Source organism: Muntiacus reevesi, chromosome 20 (assembly GCF_963930625.1).
Source record: "Muntiacus reevesi chromosome 20, mMunRee1.1, whole genome shotgun sequence".
NCBI classification, from domain to species: domain Eukaryota; kingdom Metazoa; phylum Chordata; class Mammalia; order Artiodactyla; family Cervidae; genus Muntiacus; species Muntiacus reevesi.
In genome coordinates this window covers 50088871-50113071 of record NC_089268.1, presented here as the reverse complement: position 1 = coordinate 50113071, position 24201 = coordinate 50088871, and the positions used below count along the sequence as shown (strand labels likewise).

At 47.4% G+C, this 24201-nt stretch overlaps 1 long non-coding RNA gene across 1 annotated transcript; it reads left to right on the top strand.

Annotated features, from left to right (window-relative positions):
* Positions 1-16352: 16352 nt before the first annotated feature.
* On the top strand, positions 16353-21275 carry LOC136151540 (uncharacterized). The gene is made up of 2 exons (XR_010660063.1): positions 16353-16918; positions 20884-21275. It is a non-coding gene; the product is annotated as an uncharacterized lncRNA (long non-coding RNA).
* The last annotated feature ends 2926 nt before the right edge of the window (positions 21276-24201 follow it).

Here is a 24201-nt window from a genome sequence, read left to right as displayed (position 1 = left end):
CTGGACTTGCCCTGAGTCAGGGGGAGTTTGAATCACTTCTCCGAGGCATTTCCTCTGGGTTCCTCTGGCCAGCGTCCACCTTGTTTGCCTGGCTCTGCGTCCATATCTGCTCCTCTCTGGGTCCTCCCCTGTGGGCGTGCCCATCTCTTAGCCAAGATGGGTGCTAGCAGAGAGGGCTCTGGGTGGGTGTGCATCACCCAGGATGGGGTGGCGCCCCTCCGTTTCTGAGTTCCAAGGAGCCTTTCTGTGCAGGGGTGGTCAGGACGGTCTCCTTGACCTGGAGAACGAGGACTCTGTAACAGGTCTCTCTTACCCACGCAGGACTCAGCTCTCCTTGCTCCTGCTGTGGTCTTCACCTCGCAGAGTCTGTCCTCGGGAGACAGACCCCAGCGCTCAGCCTGGGGCCCATCCGTCTCCTGCCTCGGGCCAGGGGTAACAGCCTCCAGGGCGCTGAGTGGGGACGTGGCTGGGAGACAGCAGCTGCAGGGATCAGGAGGGAAGTGAAACAGTCCAGGAAGTTCTCACATGGAAACCACCCTTAAATTAACAAAACATGGTTCTGGGCTAAATTGGAAAAAGTTGGGGAAAATGCTTAATGATGAGCCACCCACCTTGAAAGAAGTTGGTAAGTCAGGTCGGAAGGGCATCTCCGGTGGCTCAGCGGTAAAGAATCCACATGCAATGCAGGAGCTGAAGGAAATGCAGGTTCCACCTCTGGATCAGGAAGATCCCCTGGAGCAGGACATGGCAACCCACTCCAGTGTTCTTGCCTGGAGAATCCCATGGACAGAGGAGCCTGGGGGGCTACAGTCCACGGGGTCGCAGAGAGTCGGACACGACTGAGCGACTTAACACATACACACACAAGGCAGGTCTGAAGTCTGGCAGAAGCCTGGGGGTCCGGGTGGGAGGGTACAGACAGGGGAGCTGGGCCTCACAGGGACCGACACCTGGATCTGAGTCGGGTGACCCGGCCTCGGTGCAGCTGACGGCAGGAGGCCCCAGCTCCATCCCAGTAAAGCCTGGAGGGGAGGAGCCTGAGAGACAAGTCCCTCCTAGCTTCCGAGGGCAAGGGGCCGGGTTCCGAGATCTATGGAACATATGCCAGTGCTGGTAAAGGCACTGTTCAGTATTATTATTTAAATTATATTCAAGCTTAAATTGTATATTATAAATATGGACCACAGCCTTGTCTAACTCAATGAAACTATGAGCCATGCCATGTAGGGCCACCTAAGATGGACGGATCATGGTGGAGAGGTCTGACAGAATGTGGTCCACTGGAGAAGGGAATGGCAAACCACTTCAGTATTCTTGCCTTGAGAACCCCATGAACAGTATGAAAAGGCAAAAAGATAGGACACTGAAAGATGAACTCCCCGGGTTGGTAGGAGCCCAATATGCTATTGGAGATCAGTGGAGGGATAACTCCAGAAAGAATGAAGAGATGGAGCCAAAGCAAAAACAACACTGAGTTGTGGATGTGACTGGTGATGGAAGCAAGGTCCGATGCTGTAAAGAGCAATATTACATAGGAACCTGGAATGTTAGGTCCATGAATCAAGGTAAATTGGAAGTTGTCAAACAGGAGATGGCAAAAGTGAACATGGACATTTTAGGAATCAGTGAACTAAAATAGACTGGAATGGGTGAATTTAATTCAGAGGACCATTATATCTACTACTGTGGGCAAGAATCCCTTAGAAGAAATGGAGTAGCCATCATAGTCAACAAAAGAGTCTGAAATGTAGTACTTGGATACAACTTCAAAAATGACAGAATGATCTCTGTTCATTTCCAAGGCAAACCATTCAATATCACAGTAATCCAAGTCTATGCCTTGACCAGGAATGCTAAAGAAGCTGAACTTGAATGATTCTATGAAGACCTATAAGACTTTTTAGAACTAACACCGAAAAAAGATGTCCTTTTCATTATAGGGGACTGGAATGCAAAAGTAGGAAGTCAAGAAATACTCGGAGAAACAGGCAAATTTGGCGTTGGAGTACAGAAAGGAGGGCAAAGGTTAATAGAATTCTGCCAAGAGAACGCACTGGTCATAGCAAACACCCTCTTCCAACAACACAAGATACGAGTCTACACATGGACATCACCAAATGGTGAATACCAAAAGCAGATTGTTTGCATTCTTTGCAGCCAATGATGAAGAAGCTCCATACAGTCAGCAAAAACAAGACTGGGAGCTGACTGTGGCTCAGATCATGAACTCCTTGTTGCCAAATTCAGCTTGAATTGAAGAAAGTAGGGAAAACCACTAGGCCATTCAGGTATGACCTAAGTCGAATCCCTTACAATTATACAGTGAAAGTGACAAATAGATTCCAGGGATTAGATCTGATAGAGTGCCTGATGAACTACGGACAGAGGTTCATGACATTGTACAGGAGGCAGGGATCAAGACTGACCCCAAGAAAAAGAAATGCAAAAAAAGCCAAAATGATTGTCTGAGGAGGCCTTACAAATAGTTGAGTAACAAAGAGAAGCAAAGGAGAAAAGGAAGGGTATACCCATTTGAATGCAGAGTTCCAAAGAATAGCAAGGAGCGATAAGAAAGACTTCCTCAGTGATCAATGCAAAGAAATAGAGGAAAACAACAGAATGGGAAAGACTAGAGATCTCTTCAAGAAGATTAGAGATACCGAGGGAACATTTCATGCAAAGATGGGCTCGATAAAGGACAGAAATCATATAGACCTAACAGAAGCAGAAGATATTAAGAAGAGGTGGCAACAATACATAGAAGAACTGTACAAAAAAGATCTTCGTGACCAATATAACCATGATGCTGTGATCACTCACCTAGAGCCAGACATCCTAGAATGTGAAGTCAAGAGGGCCTTAGGAAGCATCACTACAAACAAAGCTAGTGAGGTGATGGAATTCCAGTTGAGCTATTTCAAATCCTAAAAGATGATGCTGTGAAAGTGTTGCACTCAATATGCCAGCAAATTTGGAAAACTCAGCAGTGGCCACAGGACTGGAAAAGATCAGTTTTCATTCCAGTCCCAAAGACGGGCAATGCCAAAGAATGCTCAAACTACCGCACAATTGCACTCATCTCACACACTAGCGAAGTAATGCTCAGAATTCTCCAACCCAGGCTTCAGCAATACGTGAACCATGAATTTCCAGATACTCAAGCTGGATTTAGAAAAGGCAGAGGAACCAAAGATCAAATTGCCAACATCTACTGGATCATTGAAAAAGCAAGAGAGTTCCAGAAAAACATCGACTTCAGCTTTATTGACTATGCCAAGCCTTTGACTGTGTGAATCATGACAAAGTGGAAAATTGTGAAAGCGATGGAAATACCAGACCACCTGACCTGCCTCTTGAGAAATCTGTATGCAGGTCAGGAGTCAACAGTTAGAACTGGACGTGGAACAACAGACTGGTTCCAAATAGGAAAAGGAATATGTCAAGGCTGTATGTCACCCTGCTTATTTAAGTTATATGCAGAGTACATCATGTGAAATGCCAGGTTGGATGAAGCATAAGCTGGAATCAAGATTGCCAGGAGAAATTTCAATAACCTCAGATACATAGATAACACCATTCTTACGGCAGAAAGCGAAGAAGAACTAAAGGACCTCTTGATGAAAGTGAAAGAAGAGAGTGAAAAAGTTGATTTAAAACTCAACGTTCACAGAACTAAGATCACAGCATCCATTCTTTTCACTTCACGGCAAATAGATGGGGAAACAATGGAAACAGTGACAGACTGCAGATGGTGACTGCAGCCATGAAATTAAAAGACATTTGCTCCTTGAAGAACGGCTATGACTAACCTAGACAGCATATTAAAAAGCAGACATTACTTTGCCAACAAAGGTCCATCTAGTCAAAGCTATGACTTTTCCAGTAGTCATGTGTGGATGTGAGAGTTGGACTATAAAGAAAGTTGAGCATGGAGGAATTTGTGGTTTTGACCTGTGGTGTTGGAGAAGACTCTTCCGAGTCCCCTGGACTGCAAGGAGATGAAACCAGTCCATCCTAAAGGAGACCAGCCCTGAATATTCATTGGAAGGACTGATATTGAAGCTGAAACTCCAATACTTTGGCCACCTGATGTGAAGTGCTGACTCATTGGAAAAGATCCTGATGTTGGGAAAGATTGTAGGCAGGAGGAGAAGGGGATGATGGAGGATGAGATAGTTGGATGGCATCACCGACTCAAAGGACATGAGTTTGAGTCAGCTCTGAGAGCTGGTGATGGACTGGGAAGCCTGGTGTGCTGCAGTCCATGGGGCCGCAAAGAGTCGGACACGACTGAGAGACTGAAGTGAATAAGCTTGTCTCCTACATGTGTATTTATTTATTTATTTTTAATTGTACTTATTTGTTTGTTATTATCTTAAAGAGATTTACTTTTGTCTGTGCTGGGTCTCTGATGCTGCACTGGGACCTTCTCCAGTTGCAGCGAGCCAGGGCCACCCTCCTCGCGGCGGCTTCTCTTGCTGCGGAGCACGGGCTGTAGGCAGGCGGGGTGCCGTCGCTGCGGCGCCCGGGCTCTAGAGCACCGGCTTAGTAGCTGTGTCTCTCGGGCTTCCTTTCTCTGTGGCGTGTGGGGTCCTCCCGGCTCCCCTGTATTGGCGGGCAGCTTCTTAACCAGCGGATCACAGGGGAGTCCCTATGATACATTCTGACATCAGGTAGAGCTGGTGCTTCCCTTGCGGCGTGGTTTCAGCTGTTCCTACACCCTCTTCCTTCGGCCTTCCTTCCCTGCAATAGCTCCCAGGGGCTGTCCTAGTTCTGGGCGACCGCCAGGCCTGGTCCCGTCCCCGTGTGCTCCTAAGCACGCAGAGGCAGAGTCGCCCTGTCTCGGAGTCCCGGGGTCCCCCTGTCTCCAAGACGAGACAGGAGGGGAGGCAGCAGAGAGCTGTCCTTCCCATGATCTGGCTGAAGGCGCCTGCGGGGTGGGGAGGAGCCAGCGTCCAGATGGAAAGATGTGGACAGAAGGTGCCCCGAGTTTGCAAGGTCTGAACACTCGAGGCAAAAAGACGTGTTTGTTTGGGAACCGGTGGTGACTTGCAGGGGCAAAGAGTGGGAGAAGTTCCCATGGCTTTTCTCTGCAGTTCCTTCACAGTCATATGATAGGACTTGAATGAAGTGGGAGTTTATTGGTAGGTTCTGAAGGAGAGAGACAAGGTTGTTATTTCAGGCAGCCGGTAATCTTCTGGGTATATGGTGTTTTTTTTCTTTAGGGATTACAAAACACTTCACAAATACTAAGTTGCCAGACAGTCACAAATCCTTGGAGGATCCGCCTGAAATGAAGAATACAGAGCGATGGTTTGAGACGAATGCACAAGGCCCTCTACCCTCGCCCACCCACCCCCAAGAGGGACAGTGAGTGACGGGGGAAGTCTTCCTTTCTTCCTTGGGCCCGGGGGGTATTGATGGGGGCCCCGGAACTCCCACCCAAGGAACATCACCATTCACATGCTTCCAGATGCTGAAGTCCAGGAGGGTCTTGCTAGCAGCTAGATTGATGCTCCTTTTGGGAAAGAAACCCTGAGACCTCTCTAGGTAATCCTGTTCAGACAGAAATATGTGCTCTTTTTTTTCTCTAGAAAAATCTTTATTTTATGTACAAATACACCCTTTGATGTAAGTTCACACATTTACAAATTGCTCTTCAGGAGACAGAAGAAAGAATCGTTGACCACAGGGCTGGAGAAGCCCTGAGCCGCTCGGAGAACAAAGCGGGAGCAAGCGGGGGGAGCCGGGAAGGAGCTGCTGTCTGAGTCCTCCTGGCTGTCAGGAGCCTGCGTTCTGGATTTGACTCCAGCTCGAGGCCCAGACGGAATAGGCAGGAGCAGCACGGCTTGATGGCTCCATTTAGCAAAGGATGCCAGCGCTGATGAAGACACCAGTCAACGCCGCTCTCAGCTGAAACTGGGTCACACCCCTACGACCTCTTCATCTCTTTTTTTGAGAATTCTTTGATTTCTTCTGCAGTGCACACCCTCACCAGCAAAAACACAGTGATGAAAACTTGAGGTCTCCTAGGGGAACCATGAACTCCGCGAAGGCTCTTTCCCTGCAAAGAAGAGGATTCAGAGAAAGACTTGGGTTTAAACCTGACTCTGCTCCCTGGTCCTTGTGAGACCCCAGCCAAGCTCTGTAATCTCAGCATCGGTTCACTTATCTGTAAAACAGGGACAAGGGTAATTACTATAATTATATATAATATACAATTCTATACATGAAATTGTCAAACATAAATGTTAAATGCGATTATATCATATGTATAATTTATAGATGCAATTAGAAAACAAATGCTATTTAAAACAATTATATATACATGCCCAGTCATTAAGTCATGTCTGACTCTTTGCGACCCCATGGACTGGAGCCCTCTCTGTCCATGGGATTTCCCAGGCAAGACTACTGGAATGGGTTGTCATTTCCTCCTCCAGGGGATCTTCCCGACTCAGGGGTCGAACCCACATCTCCTGCATCTCCTGCATTGGCAAACAGGGTTCTTTACCACTGTGTCACCTGGGAAGCCCTAAGCGTGAAGACACTTATGATATTTTAATTATATCTGTAACTGTAAATAAAATAATTGCCTAGAAGAGTTAATGTTAGCAATGATCATTTGGTTATTTGTTAATGAAATAATATCATACGCCACAAGGTTGGCTTATCCCGAGCTTAACAATTCAACCTGATAGAAACTGATCGCTTTTGGGGAAGAAGAATGATGCGTGCTCATGTTTGGGACATGTGGATCGGGATCATCTCAGTGGCAGAGATGCTCTGGGGAGCAAGGACTACCTAGGCATGGGAAACCTCTCCCCCCCCAATGGCTCAGATGGTATAGAATCTGCCTGAAGTGCAGGAGATGCCAGTTTGATCCCTGGGTCGGGGTGATCCCCTGGAGAAGGAAATGGCAACCCGCTCCAGTATTCTTGCCTGGGACATCCCATGGACGGAGGAGCCTGGCGGGTGGCAGTCTGTTGGGGGGTGGGTTGGGGGGAATTTTCCTTTGGAGAGGACCACCCCCTCAGTTGCTGGCGTCTGAAATAAAGCAAGCTTTCCTTTCCACCAGCCTGGTATTTTATTAGCTCTTGAGCAGCAAGCCGCTGGACCCCACTTTGGGTAACAGTGACTTCAGACAATTTGGATTTTCCTTCAAGGTGTGGCTTGGGTAGGTAGCACACGGTGGATCATTGCAAAAGAAAAAAGAATTGGAGAAGAGCGCAAATCATCGGTTGTTATCAGCATGGTGCCTCCTGGGGTCCTTCGTGGGTCTTGGCTGTGTATTTCAAAGAAAAAGTTGCAGTCTCCCAAGGGAACAAGCAGAAGCGGGTGTCATTTCAAAGTGTACCGTGTTAATCTTGTTGGGCTTGGAGAGATTATCCACGCCCTTCACCTTGCAGCCCTGTCCCTCACCAGGGGCACTCGGGGGAAGGCACAGTAATGATCTCTACTTTCTTTGGAGGAATTAGAAGTGACCTCAGGACTCACTCTACCCTCTTTATAACTGAATGTCATGACTGGAACGTAATTCCTATTATGCGGTGTGCGTCCAACTCTGCGACCCCGTGGACTGCAGTATACCATGCTTTCATATCCTTCACTGTCTCCGTGAGTTTGCTAAACTCACGTTCATCAAGTCGGTGATGCCATCCAACCATCTCAGCCTCTGTCGTCCCCTTCTCCTCCCCTCAATCTTTCCCAGCATCAGGGTCTTTTTCAATGAATCAGCTCTTCGCATCAGGTGGCCCAAGTATTGGAGCTTCAGCTTCAGAATCTGTCCTTCCAATGAACACCCAGGACTGATTTGCTTTAGGATGGACTGGTTGGATCTCCTTGCAGTCCAAGGGGCTCTCAAGAGTCTTCTCCAACACCACCGTTCAAAAGCATCAATTCTTTGGTGCTTAGCCTTCTCTGTGCAAAGGTCCAACTCCCACATCTGTACATGACTATTGGAAAAACAATAGTGGAGGTGTAGGTGTAGTCTTTCTCAACTAAGCTTTTATAATCTTCTTAAAGTCTTGTTGTGTGTTTTTAAACAATACTGCTATGTGTAAATATCTGAACCCTTTCCCAACCATCATGGTTGAGAATCTGAAGTCCAGAGCCAGCAAAATCAGGAAGAGAGCCCCCACTGAGAATTCTTAAGACTTCTTACTCCTGCTGAGGAGAATTGCACGTTTCTACAATGCAGGTGGCAAGTGTGAGACAAAGATGTGGAAGGAGTGGCACCAATGTGAGGGAAAGGGCTTGGTACATCGAGGGTCAAAGAACGCAAGGTCAAGAAGAGCCGCCTCGTCCACGTCTGGGTCAAGTTTTCAGAGTGCTGGGATGTGTTATTCTTTCTGAGCTCCAGTTTTGGCCTGGTTTGCATTTTCTGGGCTCTGGCTCCTGAAACCTCTCATCCCAGAGCAGAGACTAGTTAAACTACACAGAAGCAAAAGCACAAATTATGATTCCAAAGAGTCCAATAAATGCCACAGGACTGTTCAGGAGCTTTTCTGATAACTTTTTGTCTCTGTCTATGTTGTTGTTTATCTGTAATAAACATTATTCTTGTGACAAAGACATGGGAGTTTTACTTATTTTGCTTATATCCTTCCAAAGCTAGCTTCAGACACTCTTTTCTTTCCTTTTTTTTTTTTAATGCAAATTTTGGTGAAGTTACTAATCCATGTAGTCTGTCTTCCTGGAGAGGTTTTCAGATTTTCAGATAAAGCACTTTCATTTCCTTCTGCTTTGAGGCTCTTAGTGCTCACGAGCTTGCGTGTTCAGTCATGACCGACTCTTAGCAACCCCATGGACTGTAGCCCACCAGACTCCTCCGTCCATGGGGTTTCCCGGGCAAGGATACTGGAGTGTGTGGCCATGTCCTCCTCCTGGGGATCTTCCCCATAGAGGGATTGAATCCTGGTCTCTTGCATTGGCAGGTGGATTCTTTATCCCTAGAACCACCCCGGAAGCCCGAGGCTCTCAGTGCAGTATTTTAAGTGTTATTTACGTCAAAATCACAAACTGGTTGGCCCTCCCTTCTTGGGCTGATTCGCCCTGGTCTCCTCCATGGGGAGCTAGTGGTTCCCCGAGGAGAATTCTCTGGGAGCTGTAAGGCAGTGCTGGGGGAGAGGGAGTGGGGTGGGAGCGTTGGGGGAGGGGGGTGGGAGAGAGGGGTGAGGGGCACAGCCACAGGCCAGCCAGGACGGGACTCGGTTGTCTGAGCTCCTGTCCCCATTCCTGGTTCTTTAAATTCCGCTTTTACCCCGAGGCAGGACCCCTGCTTCCCAGCACACAATATGATTATTTTGCAAAGCCCCATGGAATCCCGGAGAGCTGCAATTAAGGAGCAGGAGATTCCTGTTGAGATAATTGGAAGGTGGTGGTGGAGACCTGGGAGCTCAGTACTTTGTAAATCATTTATCCGCAGAGTTTCCTCTTCAAACGTATGTTCCCTGCTGAGAGCACTTCATTTACAGTGGACGAAGAGCAGTTTCGGGGTGGAAGCATGACTTGGATCCACCTTGGTCAGCCCTGCGGCCCAGCGTCACCTGCTCAGAGCCTGACTCAGCCGGTCCTACCCACCCAGGGCTCCGCTGGGCCACTGGGAGCAGTCACTGTGGAACCCAAGCCGCTTCCTTTGCTAACCTCTGTGCCCGGCGGGCACGGACGAGACTTCTGCGCCCCACTGTGTCTCTGCCTCTGCTAACTGCACGCATCACCCCGCGCGGTCACTGCCTCGGTTTCTCCTGTCTCCCAGGGCCACGTGGGCACACTCCCAGCCCTTCCGCGGCCTTCCTGGAGCCCTGGTTCTGAGGAGGCTGGCCCCTGCAGGCTTCAGGTGTTTCCTCTGTGTCGTCACTGCCTTTCTGCTGTCCCCTCTCACCAGCGGAAGGTGACTGCTCTGCCTGTGTCTCTCAGTCGTGTCCAACTCTTTGTGACCCCGTGGACTGCGGCCCACCAGGCTGCTCTGACCCTGGGATTCTCCCAGGCGAGAATACTGGAGTGGGTAGCCATTCCCTTCTCCAGGGGATCTTCCTGACCCAGAGATCAAACCCTGGTCTCCCGTATTGCAGGGAGATTCTTTATTGTCTGAGTCACCAGGGCATTTCATAGGCGCTCAGTAAATAGAATTGGCATTTAGAAAGCAGTCTGATATTATCTTTCTTCCTCTCTCTCTGGCTCCAGTTATCACGACGGGGGTAATGGGGTGAAGGGCATATTTTAATAAGCCTGGTTCTCCCAGTTGGTCAGAGCTTTCAGCAAGAGCAGGTGTCACAAAATGCTCTTCTATTTATGCAGCTGCTCTCTATGGTGAATTCCCGCAGGAGGTGTTTTTCTCAAGGACTGGATTGGGGGACATCTGAGTAGCACCATTCGAGGTCACTCCCAGGACCATCCCTTCACGCCAAGTCCAAGTTTCTAGACTCAAAAGCCTCCTGAATGTGCCATGTGGGCAGGGAGTCCCACCCACGTGTGGCTCGATGCTTATTTCTAGCAGGTTCCCTTCACCCAGTGAGCACACAGATGCAGGAGACAAAAGAGAGACGCCAAACGCTCTTTGGATTATTGGATCCCAGAGTTGGATGAATCAGACTTAGCTGGTGTGCTGAGAACCTCGATGTCTACTGCAGCCAAATCTCTATGCAGATGTGTCCTAGCATCACCGTGGAAACATCCCTTCACCAGCAGATAATGAGATAGTAATGAAAGATGGGATACTAGGAAATGAAACACTTAAGAGCAGCGCTGGCCATTGAAGGAGGAAGCAGGAGGAAGGCCGAAGAGCAGCAAATGGTTATATCACAGTCAAGGGTTAGGGCTGGGAACTCGAGTACTATAGATTTAAAGCATATTGGAGGCCTATCCCAGTTGACTGCTGTGAATATCAATAAGGGGAAAAAGGAAGAAAATGAAGTTGCTCAGTCGTGTCCGACTCTATGGGACCCTGTGGACTGTAGGCCACCAGGCTCCTCCGTCCATGGGATTCTCCAGGCAAGAATACTGGAGTGGGCTGCCATTTCCTTCTCCAGGGGATCTTCCTGACCCAGGGATCGAATCCAGGTCCCCTGCACTGCAGACAGACGCTTTAACCTCTGAGCCACCAGGTGCCTAGTAAGGGGAAAGTTCATGAAAATGGGGTCTGGAGGCCAGAGGGGGAGCTCTCATTCACCTAACCTTCCTGTCAATACAGATCCCACCAGGAAGAGAGGGGTGCCTTGCGCCGCAAGCAGGAAGAGGCACGGCTTTACTACCCAGCAGGAAGGAAGATTTTCTCCTCGCCCGGCAACAGCTCAGCCAATGACAGACTGTCGCAGCTCAGCAATGGAAAGCCACCATACTTAAAACTCTCAGCTTCCTCCAATGGACTCTTTATTCACAATAGCCCCTCCTAACTCCTCTTCTCCTCTGTAAACAAGTTTTCCTCTGGATTTCCCTGGTGGTCCGGTGGTTAAGACTGCTTCCAATGCAAGGAGTGTGGGAACTGGACAGGGAACTGAGATCCCACATGTTGAACTGCATGACCAAGAAAGTAAATGAAATATAAAAAACTTTAAAAGTTTCCTCTCTTTTGCTTTATCAGACTGGCAGGTGGCTTGCCCCAGTTGCATACTCCAAATTGCAATTCTTCACTGCACCTGTATCAAGTTGTTTTGCTGGTAAAAATAACTCACTTTTATTGTTTTAGGTTAACACTGATGTGATGCCTAAAAGAGTTATGATTTAAAACTTTATCCTCCTGACTTGCTGCAATACTCAGGCCTCAAATGGTCCACGGTGGCTGAACAATCAGAGCCAACTGATTCGGGTTCTGCTGGTCCTCCTTCTCAGCTGGCTTGGGGCGCAGTAACAACCCTAGGAGAGCCGCATAAACCCTCTTGTCAGACTGAAACCTTGGGATCTTGACCTCATTCACAGACAAGTGTTCTTCCCTCCTAGGATACTTCCCCAAATTAGGGGCATTGCTTGTAGTTTCTTGTTTGGGAGCAGACACTACTCATAACTAGGGCTCAAGGTCCCCGGCATGTTTCCCCCTCCGGGGGAGGGGTAGATATCTCACTCCAGTAGCTGATGGCCCCACCATCACCAGCATGTTTGGTTGTAAAACTGTCTCAACACCTAGATTTTGAGTTCCTGGAAAGGAGGTCCCCAATATCACTTTTCTTCGATTCCGCAGTATCTTGCATGTGGCATGTGTAAAGTTAGGTAGAAGCGCATATGTATTCATGAAGTGGTTTCAGAGGGAAATATCTCTGTGTAATCAGAGTGGTTTATCAAAAAGTTTGCCGCTGTGGTCAAAGCAACTAGGAGAGCTCAGAGATGGGCGTTTCTACTGCGGTCTGGGATGATCTCTGAGAATCCTGAAATGCAGCTGGGCACGTGCTTTTGTCCCTGCCTCCTCTGACAGTTTCTTTCCAAATGTTCTTGATTGCCTGGGTGAAAAGGAATTAGTTATTAGGTTGGGGAGTTTTAAGGATGTATGCATATTTAAAACCACAGATGAAAGCATCTAAGCATTAAGACAGCTGTGATAATATCTCTTCCAGTCACCGTTCCCATTAGCGCTGAACTCCAGGTGCATCTCTGGCGCTGCATCTTAAACCTGGGCCCTTCTGAACCAACCGTAGGTGTGCTCTAGGTGGGCTGGGGGCTCCGTCTGCGTGGCCTCTATCCCCGCTGTCTCAGCTTCCTTCTCTGTGCCAACACCCCTGGGTTTTCTGAGTCTCCTTGCATCTTGGAAGACTGCGCACTCGTGAGGTTTTTTCTCATGAAGATGATGAGGAATAACCTTTACAGCAACGGTCCCCAACATGTTTGGTACCAGGGACCGGTTTCGTGGAAGACAATTTTTCCACGGACCAGGGTGGGGGATGGTTTCCAGATGGTTCAAGAAGATTCCGTGTACTGTGCATGTAATTTCTACTATTATTATTACTACATCAGCTTCTCCTCAGATCATCACACGTTAGATCCTAGCCGTTGGGGACCCCTGTTCTGTAGAATGACTGTGACACCTTGTGGACATGGCTAGAACTGCACCCAAGCCTTTGCTCTGAGCAACAGTTCCACCTGTCTCGCCTTGGGGCGGGCCAGGGCTGTCTTCTCCAGCCTCCGCTTCCCATCTTCCCTCCTGCAAAAGCAAGTGTTCTGGACCAGGAGCCTGGGAAGTTGCATGCTTGATTCCCGGTGACGAGGTGACCCTGTTCGTCTGCTCCTGTCCTGGGTTGAGTGTGCAGGGTTGTAGAGGCATGGAGCGTGTCCGCTTCACCGGGGGCTGGGGCCACTCCCGCCCGACTCCGTGTCCTTGGGTGACTTCACACAGAGGCAACGAGCCTTGATGGTTCACCTTGGGCAACAGCACTTGTCTCCCCCAGAGACAGATTTCCACGGAAACCAAACCCAGAGGGAGCATCTCGAGAGGCAGCGTGTCAAGCAGAGTGTGGTAAAAACCGCACGAGGCGGAGGAGACGTTCGTCTCAGGATTGCTCCGGAAATGTGGACAAAACACAGAGGCGGCTGAAAAGCGTGTTAACATTTAAAATGCTTCTGTTTAGTGGAAGTGAAAGGCCCTAGAAATGTTGGCAGGCCATACATAGAGCACCTACTGTGTGCGAGGCATGGTGCCAAGGGCTGGGAGGGGCCAGGTGTCAGATGTGAGCCCGCCCCCAGGGGCTTGCAGCCCGACGCACACAGGTGATCTCCCCAAAGAAGGGCACAGTAGGGTACACAGGATCTGGGCTGCATCACTGGGTAAAAAGGCACGTGACTCTCGCTTCAGGGCCAATCAAATTACTTTAGGAGGCCAATCTGTTCTCACCCGGCTGCTCTGTGATGTATTAAAATAAGCGGCGAGAAGAACAAAGCCATTCCAGGGTGAATGAAAGGAACTCAGTCTATAGCCCTGGGTCTCAACTCCGTCCAAAGAGACGTTCTAAAGCCGGTATGGGAGCTGGTAACGCATGGGTTTATAGTGTTGGTGACAGTCCAAGAGAAGGCTGGATGACCTGGGAGAGACGACTGCGGTTTACAACACGGGCTGCGAGTGTGGGTCACCTGGGGCCTTTTAAGAAGCACTGCTGCCTGCCCCGCCCCAGAGACTCTGATTCACTTGGTTTCGGGAAGGCGGAGGAGCCCGTGCGCTGGGATTTATGGACTTCCCCCAAATGGTCGTAAGGTGCAGCCCAGTTATAGAACCACTGGGAGATCCTGTTCCCAGCACTTTCCCACCCCAGCTTCTGCAACACACACACACACACACACACACACACACGCACACACACGCTTGCCTCCACTCTTGTAATTCTCAGCTTTGCACAAAACGGATTAAATATTAAACGGAGGGAGTGAGAGATTACAGAACATGCTAATGAAGATAGTCATGTCAGTTTATTTCAGAAAATTCGGAAAAATGCAGAAGTCTGTCAGTCCCACCACCCAAAGATAATCATTATCATTCTGGAATTTTACCCTATTTTTTTTTTTTTTTTTTGGATGTGTCTGTATTAGTTACAGTGTTTGGTGGGCATTTTCCTTTGCCATTAGGTAACCTTGGAAGGCATGGTTTAGAAATGATAGATGGTACTTAGTTATAGAGACACACCATAATTTACTGAAATTATAATTGGCATTTAAGTTGTTTTCCAATCTTCCTACTATTGTAAATAGCATTGTAATAAACATGATTGTATGTGAAACTTCATGGATCTCTGAATACTTTTCATTTAGAATTAATCCCTAAAGTGAAATCGTTGAACCGAAGTATATCCCTATTTTTAAGGCTTTTGATAAACATGACTTAATTTTTCTGTAAGAATTGCACACCAATTTGCTATCATATCACGAGTGCATAAAATTCAAAATTTCTTTGTACTGCTGTTGAAAAAAAGTTTTTGCCAGTTTGATAAACCACAAAGGCATTTCAGTATTGTTTGAATTTGCACTTGGGTTATTTCTAGGACAGCTCAATAGCGTGCCGTGTATATAATAGCCAAGAACATTTCATTTTCTGTTACTTCCCAGCACATGTCACCGTGAGTGGGAAGGGCTTAATCTTCTCAGGGTCCACATGTCACAACTCTTGAAGGAGTTGTGGAACTGCAGTCTCTGTCATTGTCAAATGGTTTGTCAAGACAATATTTTTAGAAAGCACACATTTTACGGAGTCAGATTTTATACGGATGGTTGGCATGTTATTTTTAAAGGACAAGATTATTTAAAATACTGTTAAATAATGAACGGTCAGCAAATTCTCCCTCACCCCTGCTGATAATAACAACAGCCGTAATTCACTGTACACTTACTAAGCACTCTGCCAACAGTGCTTCATTGCACACAGCCTCGTGAAGTCCACACCCGTCCCTGTGTTTCCATGACTGAGTGAGCCTCAGATATCCCAGGCATGTTGGCCGAGTTCACAGAGCCGTGATGAAGGCAGAACTGAAGCTCGCTTTGAAGCTGGCTTTAAAGTCTGCCTTCTGAACCAGCATGCTGTCTCCTCTGGGGCAAAGCGAGGACTCTTGCCAAGGACACGGCATTTCGGACAGTTCTGGCAAAGTGCTCCAGAAGGAAGGGGAAGATCAGTTGTTGTGCAGGACTCTGGGGAAGAGGGGCCGGGTACAGGCAAGCACGTTTTGGCAGAAGGTGGCTGCTGGTCACAGGAGCAGGGGTCTCCATCAGTGATCCTAGCGCGTTTCTAGATATGAGGAGAGGCAAGAAACTGGGCTCGTAAAAGCGTCTCCTGAAACACAACTATCTGAGGGCCTGTTCTGCCAGTTTTCCCTGGAGCACAGGGTGACTCGCTCCTGATCTCTGCCCCAAACTCCTTTCAGGACGTGTCGAAGGTCAGCGGTCTCAGCACTGTGTGACCTGATCCTTGCAGAGGCTGAGGGTGAGTGCCAGTCTTCAGCTGGCAAGGCTCAGGGGCTTTTCCCCCTTCCGTGGTTCGTAACCCTGTTGTGCATTATGATCAGTGGAGAACTTTTAAAAAGCACTGAAGCCAAGTCATATAGTCCAGACAAGTTGAATCAGAATTTTTGGGGGGTGGTGCCCGTGATTTCTATGTTATAAATAAAGGCTTCCTGAGTCATCATGCGCGGCCAGGGCTGAAAGCCAGTAAGGATCATGCAATGTGGCTAAGAAAACAGTCGTGATTTGTCAGGTTCAAATCCTCAGTGTCCCGTGCTATTCATATCCCATCCTGTGTTTTGGAACAAACCCATTTCTCTGAACTCAACTCAACATTCTTGTTACTGATCCCTCCAGCACCCCATCCCCCCAACACCCCGCCTCTCTCTCTGTGTGTCTCTCCCTCTCTGACACACACTAGCCCAGGATCTTTGTTCATACAAGCAGTAGTGGGATGCCAGGCCCAAATTAGGGTGTGTTCTTTGGACGCCAAGGTCAAATCCAGGGGTAAAACATTACTCATCCAAAGGCTGCAGGAGATCAAGCAAAGAGAGACGATTTGAAAGGCAAACCTTAGGAGAGACTGCATCAGAAGTTGGCCTGAGGGCTTCACTGGTGTCTCAGAGGGAAAGAATCTGTCTGCCAATGCAGGGCACTCAGCTTCCATCCCTCTTCCGGGAAGACCCCCCATGCCTCGGAGCATCTGAACCCCTGCGCCACGGCCCCTGAAGGCTGTGCCCTAGAGTCCGGGAGCCACAGCTGCTGACCCCGAGGGCTGAGCGACCGAGGCCCCAGCACCCTCCGGCCCGTGCTCGCCAAGAGACGCCACCGCGACGGGAAGCCAGTGCGGCCAGCTGGAGACCAGACCCCCTCAGCGCCACGTGAGAGAGCTGGGCAGCAGCAGAGACCCAGCACAGCCAGAAAATAAAAGTGAATGAATAAAATTATATTAAAAAAGTTTGCCTGAGCGTCTTCCATCCAAAGAAGCAAGACAGAAAAGCATTCTGCCGACGAGGTACCGGGGATGGGAACCAGATGGTCTGGAAGCAGGGCGTTTAGGGACCGCTGGCGATGCTGGCTCTGAGAGGAAGGGAACCATCCCTGCAGAGGGTACCACCTCCTGGCTCGGAGGTGGGTTTTCTTCACTTTTCTTTAACATTAAGGGGGGAGGGGGGGAAGGAATCAAAGCTGAAACCAGGAGATTGCACACACACATTGAATTTCCAGCTTAAAAAACACCAGAAGCTTTGGCAACATCAGGCCACTGTTCCCACTTGGCCACAGGGAGAGACCCTGGGTAGCATTTCCCTACTGCCAAGGGAAGAGGGGGTCTCCAGCCCCCACAGCCCCCACAGGGCTCAGGACATCCGTTCAGGTGAAGTGACCACCAGTCCCAACACTTGGTAGCATTCGTGGCCTCTGATGTAAGACTCCAAACCAGCCTGGACACGAAGCAGTCTCCGAGCGCCAAGTTTTCACTTGGTTTTTACAGCAGCCTTTGCTTGGCTCCAGACATCCCGACAAGACGCTATGGCTGCAGACCTGCAGTTTCTCTCCTGCCCTGGTGAGCTGTGTGGGCGGCACGCGGCGTCAGGGCCCCTTCTGGCTCGGGGTCTGAGCGGGGAGAGACCCCGCTGTGTGTGTCATGACCCTTCCCCGGGAGCATCATAACGGCCCCGACTCGTCCAGCGGCAGACGGCCCAGCGTGCGTGGGCACACCTCCCGAGGCTGCCCCAAGGCCAGAGTTCTCAGAAAAACTCAAGTGAACTAACTGCTTTATTTTCCCCCTTCTGAGTTGGCCTGGCCTTTTTTCTTGAAGGTTTATTTCTGTATTTTTCTTGAAAGACATGGCCGTCGAGTTGTTTAAATTTGACTGGTTAAGGGGAACGTCTGAATGCTCTGAATCTTGTGCACCTTCCAGCAGAGCCTTGACGACGTCGTGAGAGCAAAGGAAGGCAGTTCAGATGTCTCCGTAAAGATCCTTCCTCCTGGGGTCTCTGTGCTTGTTGTAGAAATCGGTCATGTTAAACAAACTCACCAATAAGTGCAGAAATGCCAGAGCAACTTGCTGCAATATGTCAGTGAAAGGGCTAAATTCTTACAGCCATGCACTTGAAGTTTATTAATAAAATAATACTTCGTCCTAGGTATCCTAAGTCTTAAGAAAAAATACCCCCAAACTGGATAAGTAAAAGGATGCCAGTGTCCTTTTACCATCATTTTCAAGCATCATCTAAAGGGAGTCATCCCTGTCTCACCTACTTTCTACGATTGGTTAGGTGTTAGAAGCACTTCCGAGGTGGCTCAGTGGTAGAGAATCTGCCTGCAATACAGGAGACATGGGTTTGATTCCTGGGTTGGGAAGATCCCCTGGGGAAGGGAATGGCAACCCACTCCAGTATTCTTCTCTGGGAAATCCCATGGACAGAGGAGCCTGGCGGGCTACAGTCCATGGGGTCGCAAAAGAACCAGACACGACTTAGTGACTCAACAACAACAACAGATGTTAGAAATTAGATGTTGACATGGAGATTTATAAGCTGGAAATGATTTTGTGTGTCCAGGAGGGATACATTTTTTTTTTTCTTCTTTAGAAACGATAGTGACAGAAGTTTTGGTTTCATTGCCTTGCAGATAGAAAAATCTGTTTTATGTCTAACTTAACAATCTTATTACAGCATTATATTGTTCAGGACTCAGTCTTTCCAGTTCTTTTGAATAAGCTTTGCAATTCTGCCAGTTTTCTTTTTTATTAATGAATAAAGCAAGTTTTGGAAGCATGTTCTTTCTATATTAGTATAAAGCACTCTTGTTTTTAACTTAAAAAAAAATGATACTGAGTCACTAGCCTCATCCTCCAGAAGAATTTTCTGCGGCCTGATCTCCTGCTCACAGTGCAGAGCTTCTTGCTGGCTTGCTGTGGCTGCATCGGCAGAACTCTGTAAGTGCTTTTGTGGTTAATGTAGTTAATGCACGTGTGTCCATGCTCTATCAGTCGTGTCCCCCTCTTTGCGACCCCACGGACTGTACCCGCCAGGCTCATCTGTCCATGGGGACTCTCCAGGCAAGAATACTGAAGTGGATTGCCATGCCCTTCTCCAGGGGATCTTCCCAACCCAGGGATCAGATCCACATCTCTTACGCCTGCTGCATTTTGGCAGGCGGGTTCTTTACCACTAGCGCCGCCTGGAAATATGAGGTCAATGCTTGGTTGAGGAAGAGAGGACTGATGGATTAGCTGCCGTTTAGGTCAGGGGTCCACAGCCTCTGCGATCTAACACCTGATGATCTGAGGTGGAGCTGATGTAGCAATAACAGAAATCAAGTGCCCAGTAAATGTTCTCTGCTTCAATCATCCTGAAACCAACCTCTGCTCCCCGGCCTCATGGAAAAGTGGTCTTCCAAGAAACTGGACCCTGGTGCCAAAAGGGTTGGTGACCGCTGGTTCCGGGGAAGAAAAGCCAGATGAGGTTATTCACGGATACAGCAGACACCATTTCCTACTCTCTCTGCTCCGTCTCCGACACAGTCTTTTCAGGTCAGTCCTTGCGGTGGAAGCAGAGTATTTACTACATTGGACCCACAGGTCTTTCGGAGGCTCTTTTTTATCCTCTCTGCCCCATTTCCACGCGTCCTGACACCTGAGAGGAGGAGGCTCAGAGGCCACCTGGCTAAGCCACGAGGGAGGGTCAATAGACTCCTAAAAATTGATGCTCCTGAAGAGCTCGGGATACAGTCAAAGTCTTATTTCAAATGGGTTGGGAGCTTGGCTTTATTGTACAGGGGAATAGATTACTTACTAATTGTAATGAGTAACTGTGTAACTCTATTCTAAGACGGTGCTGGGGTCTGTTTAAATATTTTTACATGCACCGTTTCATGAAAATGGAAAACACATTCTCTTCCAAATATCGGGATAGGTTTGGAAACTTACATGTAATGAAGCATCTATGAAATGATATAGCAAACAGGGAAATGCTTTGCAAACTATATAGTGTTTTATTTTGCCATGAATGTTACTTATTATCAGTACAGTAATTCAATGTAACCTGAATGTCCCCAAGTCTGCCGATAACTGAGGGGTGAACATTCTCTTGCTAACCGAATAGAATAACTCAAGTCCACACCACATTTGGTTTCAGTAAGTTCAGTCCCCTCCCAAGTATTTCTGAGAAGTCCCAGCGAACGCCTATCAGCCGTGGTCTCCGGTCACCAGCTGGTCCTGTCCACGCCGGCAGCCGGGTCCTCTCCCCGGCTCCTCCCGACACGTCTTTACTGCCTCCTGTCTTCCTGTGGACAGTTCATCTGCTTCTTTTGCTTCTTAAGAAAGTGCCAAAATAAACCAGACCCTAATTAACAGCTAATAAACATTTGCTGAAACCTCTGGTGGTTACTAGAGAGGAATTAAGATGCAAATTAGGAAACAATTCAAAATACTCCTCAGGCCCTGCCTCTCATCACATTTCTGGGGTCCACTTAGAGCCAGGGTCCTTTCTATGTCCTCGATCTTTTTCCAGAAGGAGCTGAAAGGTATTCAAAAGTAGGTCATTACCCACTTCTCGGGGACTAGCCTTTCCTATTACGATACACAGAACTTCAGTTCTCTTACCAGAACTCCCCATTGCAGCCAGCCCCTCGGGTCTTCTGTTCATAACCAACAACTCCCCAAAGACTTGCTTCTCTAGACAAAGGACCTGCTCCCCCTTTGGGGGGCACCCCCTCATGCTCCTGCAACGAACGTGGAGGTGGCTCCAGCCAGGCTCCCGTCTCCACTAACATCAGCTGGATGGAGAAAGTAAGTTGTCAAGGTTAGCTAGGCTTTGAGCCACCTTCTAGAATACCTGATTCAATTTTTGTGTATTAACCATGTATGAAATAGCCTTGCTAAATTCAACCATTGATTCTGAGAGTTTGTGGATGGTTTTGAGCATTGTATGTACACAGCCATTATTTTACCTTTTTTTTTTTAAAATTTTACAGGAACTTTATACCTTCTATTCTTCTGGCCACTTTACAGAGACCAATACAACCGACACAGCTGAAAGGAGCAATGATTGTGGCCATTCCTGCCTGGTTCAGTCTGAAGGTCGGGGAAAAGTGCTCAACATTTCCATTTTATGCATATTATTGGCAGCAGGTTTTTGAATTTTCTCTTTACCAGATTAAGGAAATATTTTTCTAGGTCTAGTTTGCGAAGTTCTTTTAAATTTTTATTATAAATGAATATGAAATTTTATCAAATACGTCTTCTGACTCTATTGAGATGATTATGTGTGTCCCTCATTCTGTTAATGTGGTGAATTGCATTGACTGATTTTTGAATGTTAAATCAATCTTGCCTTCCTGGAATAAACCATACTTGCTGGGTTTGATTTGTTACTATTCAGTTTTGAATTTTTACATCTTAGTCTGACAGAAATTGGCCTATGATTTTACTTTCCTATTATATCTTTGACAGATCATGGTATCAAGGCCTTGTAAAGCAAGTTGGAATGTATTCCCGTTACCTGTTTTCTAAAAGAGTTTGTATAAGAGAGGTATGGGGGAATTTACAAGCAGTCTTGCTTGGGACTAGACTTCTCTTTTAATTATGGTTTCAGTTACTTTTACAGATCTAGAGGGCCTTTTCTATTTTTCGATGACAACTTTAGTAAGTTGTGCTTTTCAAGAGATTTTTCCCTTTCATCTATGTAGCAAACGTTTTGGCATAAAATTGTTTAGAATATCCTGTTATTACCTTTTTAATACATATTGAATCTTGACATTGTCCATTTATATTCTCTTCCTTCATCTTTCCTCTTATTCTCGCTAAGTGTGACTGCGGGGTTTTCAATTTCATTATTATTTAGTTGCTATGCCATGTCCAATTCTTTTGTGATTCCATGGACTGTAGCCCACCAGGCTCCTCTGTCCTTGGGATTTCCCAGGCAAGAATACTAGAGTGGGTTGTCATTTCCTCCTCCAGGGGATCGTCCCAACCCAGGCAATGAACAGGCGTCTCTTGCATTGCAGGGGGATTCTTTACCACTGAGCCACTAGTCTTTCCAAAGAACCAACCTTTGACTTTGTGGGTTTTCTCTCTTGCTCATTTGTTTTCTAGTTCATTGCTTCCTGCTCTTACCTTTATTATTTCCTCCCTTCTATTTTATTTGTATCTAATCTCTTATTCTTTTCTAGTTTCTTTTTTTTTTTTCATTTTTTATTGAGGTATAATTGACATGTAACATGTTAGTTTCAGGTATGCAACATAATGATTGGACATTTATATTCATTGAGAAGTGATTACCAAAATAAGTCTAGTTAGCGTCCGTCCTCACACATAGTTAAAAAAACTTTTTTTTCTTGTGTTGAGGACATTTATTTATTTATTTTTACCAGGTTGCAGAAGGTTTAATAGTGTCCCCAAAGGTATGCCTAAGTGGTAACCCCCATAACCAGCAAAGGTGATCTTATTTGGAAAAACAATCTTTGCATGTGTAATTGTGGATCTTGAGATGAGGTCACCCTGGATTTAGGGTGGGCCCTTGTTTGTGCTCAGCTGTGTCTGACTCTTTGAGACCCCATGGCCTGTAGCCCACCAGGCTCCTCTGTCCAAAGAATTTTCCAGGCAAGAATCCTGGAGTGGGTTGCCATTTCCTACTCAAGGGGACTTTTAAAATTTACCTCCAAGCAACTTTCAAGAATGTAATACAGTATTATTAGTATAGTCACCATGCTGTACATTATAGCCCCAAGACTTATTTATTCTATAATTGGGAAATTTGTACCTTCGGGCCCTTCACACGCCTTTCGCCCCCTTCCTCCTCCCTCCGCCTCTGGAATCACCGATCCATCTGTCGATGAGCTGTGTCTTTGCTGCTTTTCAAGATTTCACACGTGAGGGCACGCAGCATCTGTCTTTCTCCATCTGACTTATTTGGCTTCCCAGGTGATGCTAGTGGTAAAGAATCCGCCTGCCAATGCAGGAGACACAAGAGAGGAGGGCTCCATCCCTCAGTCAGGAAGACCCCCTGGAGAAGGAAACGGCAACCCACTCCGATATTCCTGCTTGGAGAATCCCATGGACAGAGGAGCCTGGTGGGCTACAGTCCACGGGGTCACAAAGAGTCAGACACGGCTGAGCGACGGAGGCGCGTCTGACTTATTTCACTCAGCGTAAGGCCCTCAACGTCCTTCCATGTTGTTGCAAATGGCAAGGTTTATTTTCTTTTAATGGAGGAACAATATTCCATCGTGTGTGTGTGTGTGGACATATGTGGATATAAAAACCACATCTTCTTTATTCACTCATGTCCCCGTGCTCCTCTTAAGCCAGGTTTTTAGCTCTTTTTCACTGGGAGCATTTGCCCAGAGAACTAACCCATCGCTTCAAAGCACTAGGATGTTCTTTTCTTATGGGTTGCCGTAACTGCCGTTTTGCTGGGAAAAAAAGAGTTCCCACAATATATGATTTTGTTTTCTAAACTCATCTTCTGAGCATATGTCTCTTAGCCGAATAGGTTGCGACTGTAAATATTTAAGGATTCAAGGCTCTTTTAATCATCACTTGGGGATTTTTTTCCTGAATAGTTTAAAATTTCTGCTCTTAATTCACTGTCAGCTGTCTTTCTCCCCTTCCCCTCTAACATGAATCAGGCAGTTGGAACACGACCCTCTGAACAGCTGTGAACTCAGCGCGCTGTGATGAGATGCAAGGGCAGCGACGCGGCTTCAGGTTCTGCTGCAAATCACCTCGTGTTCTTTGCCTCTGTATTGAGGGCATGGAGATCAGAGGTGATTTATTGCCTTATTTACACATAAAATGCAGGGGAAAGTCATTCTACACTTCGCTGGAAGCATTCACCAAAGACGCAGTCTCTGAACAAGCACTTGGGGATCTAGGGATTAGAAGTGAATCCAGAATGGCCACAGAAAGGTTATTTCAGCCAATTAACAGTATCCAAGGAAACTATTATGTTCCAATGGAAGAAGCTGCCTCTTGCCAGATCTACTGTTAGTGGGGACCAGGCTCAGAAAGACACATATACGCCCGTGAACACACTTGCATGCCTGCACACACACACACACACACACACACACACACACACACACTGCCAACACCCACGCGTGACTGAGCAGTTACACAAGCAGGGGAATTCTGGCAAGTGAGTCATTGGATTTTTCTTTCATTCTAGCCCTTCTTTCTAGATCCAAAGTAACACATGTTTATCGGGAAAGCATTGGAAAGTTCAGAAAAATCACCCATAATGCTGCTTCCTAGTAAAACCAATGGCAATTTTGTTACATTTTTTCCTTTGC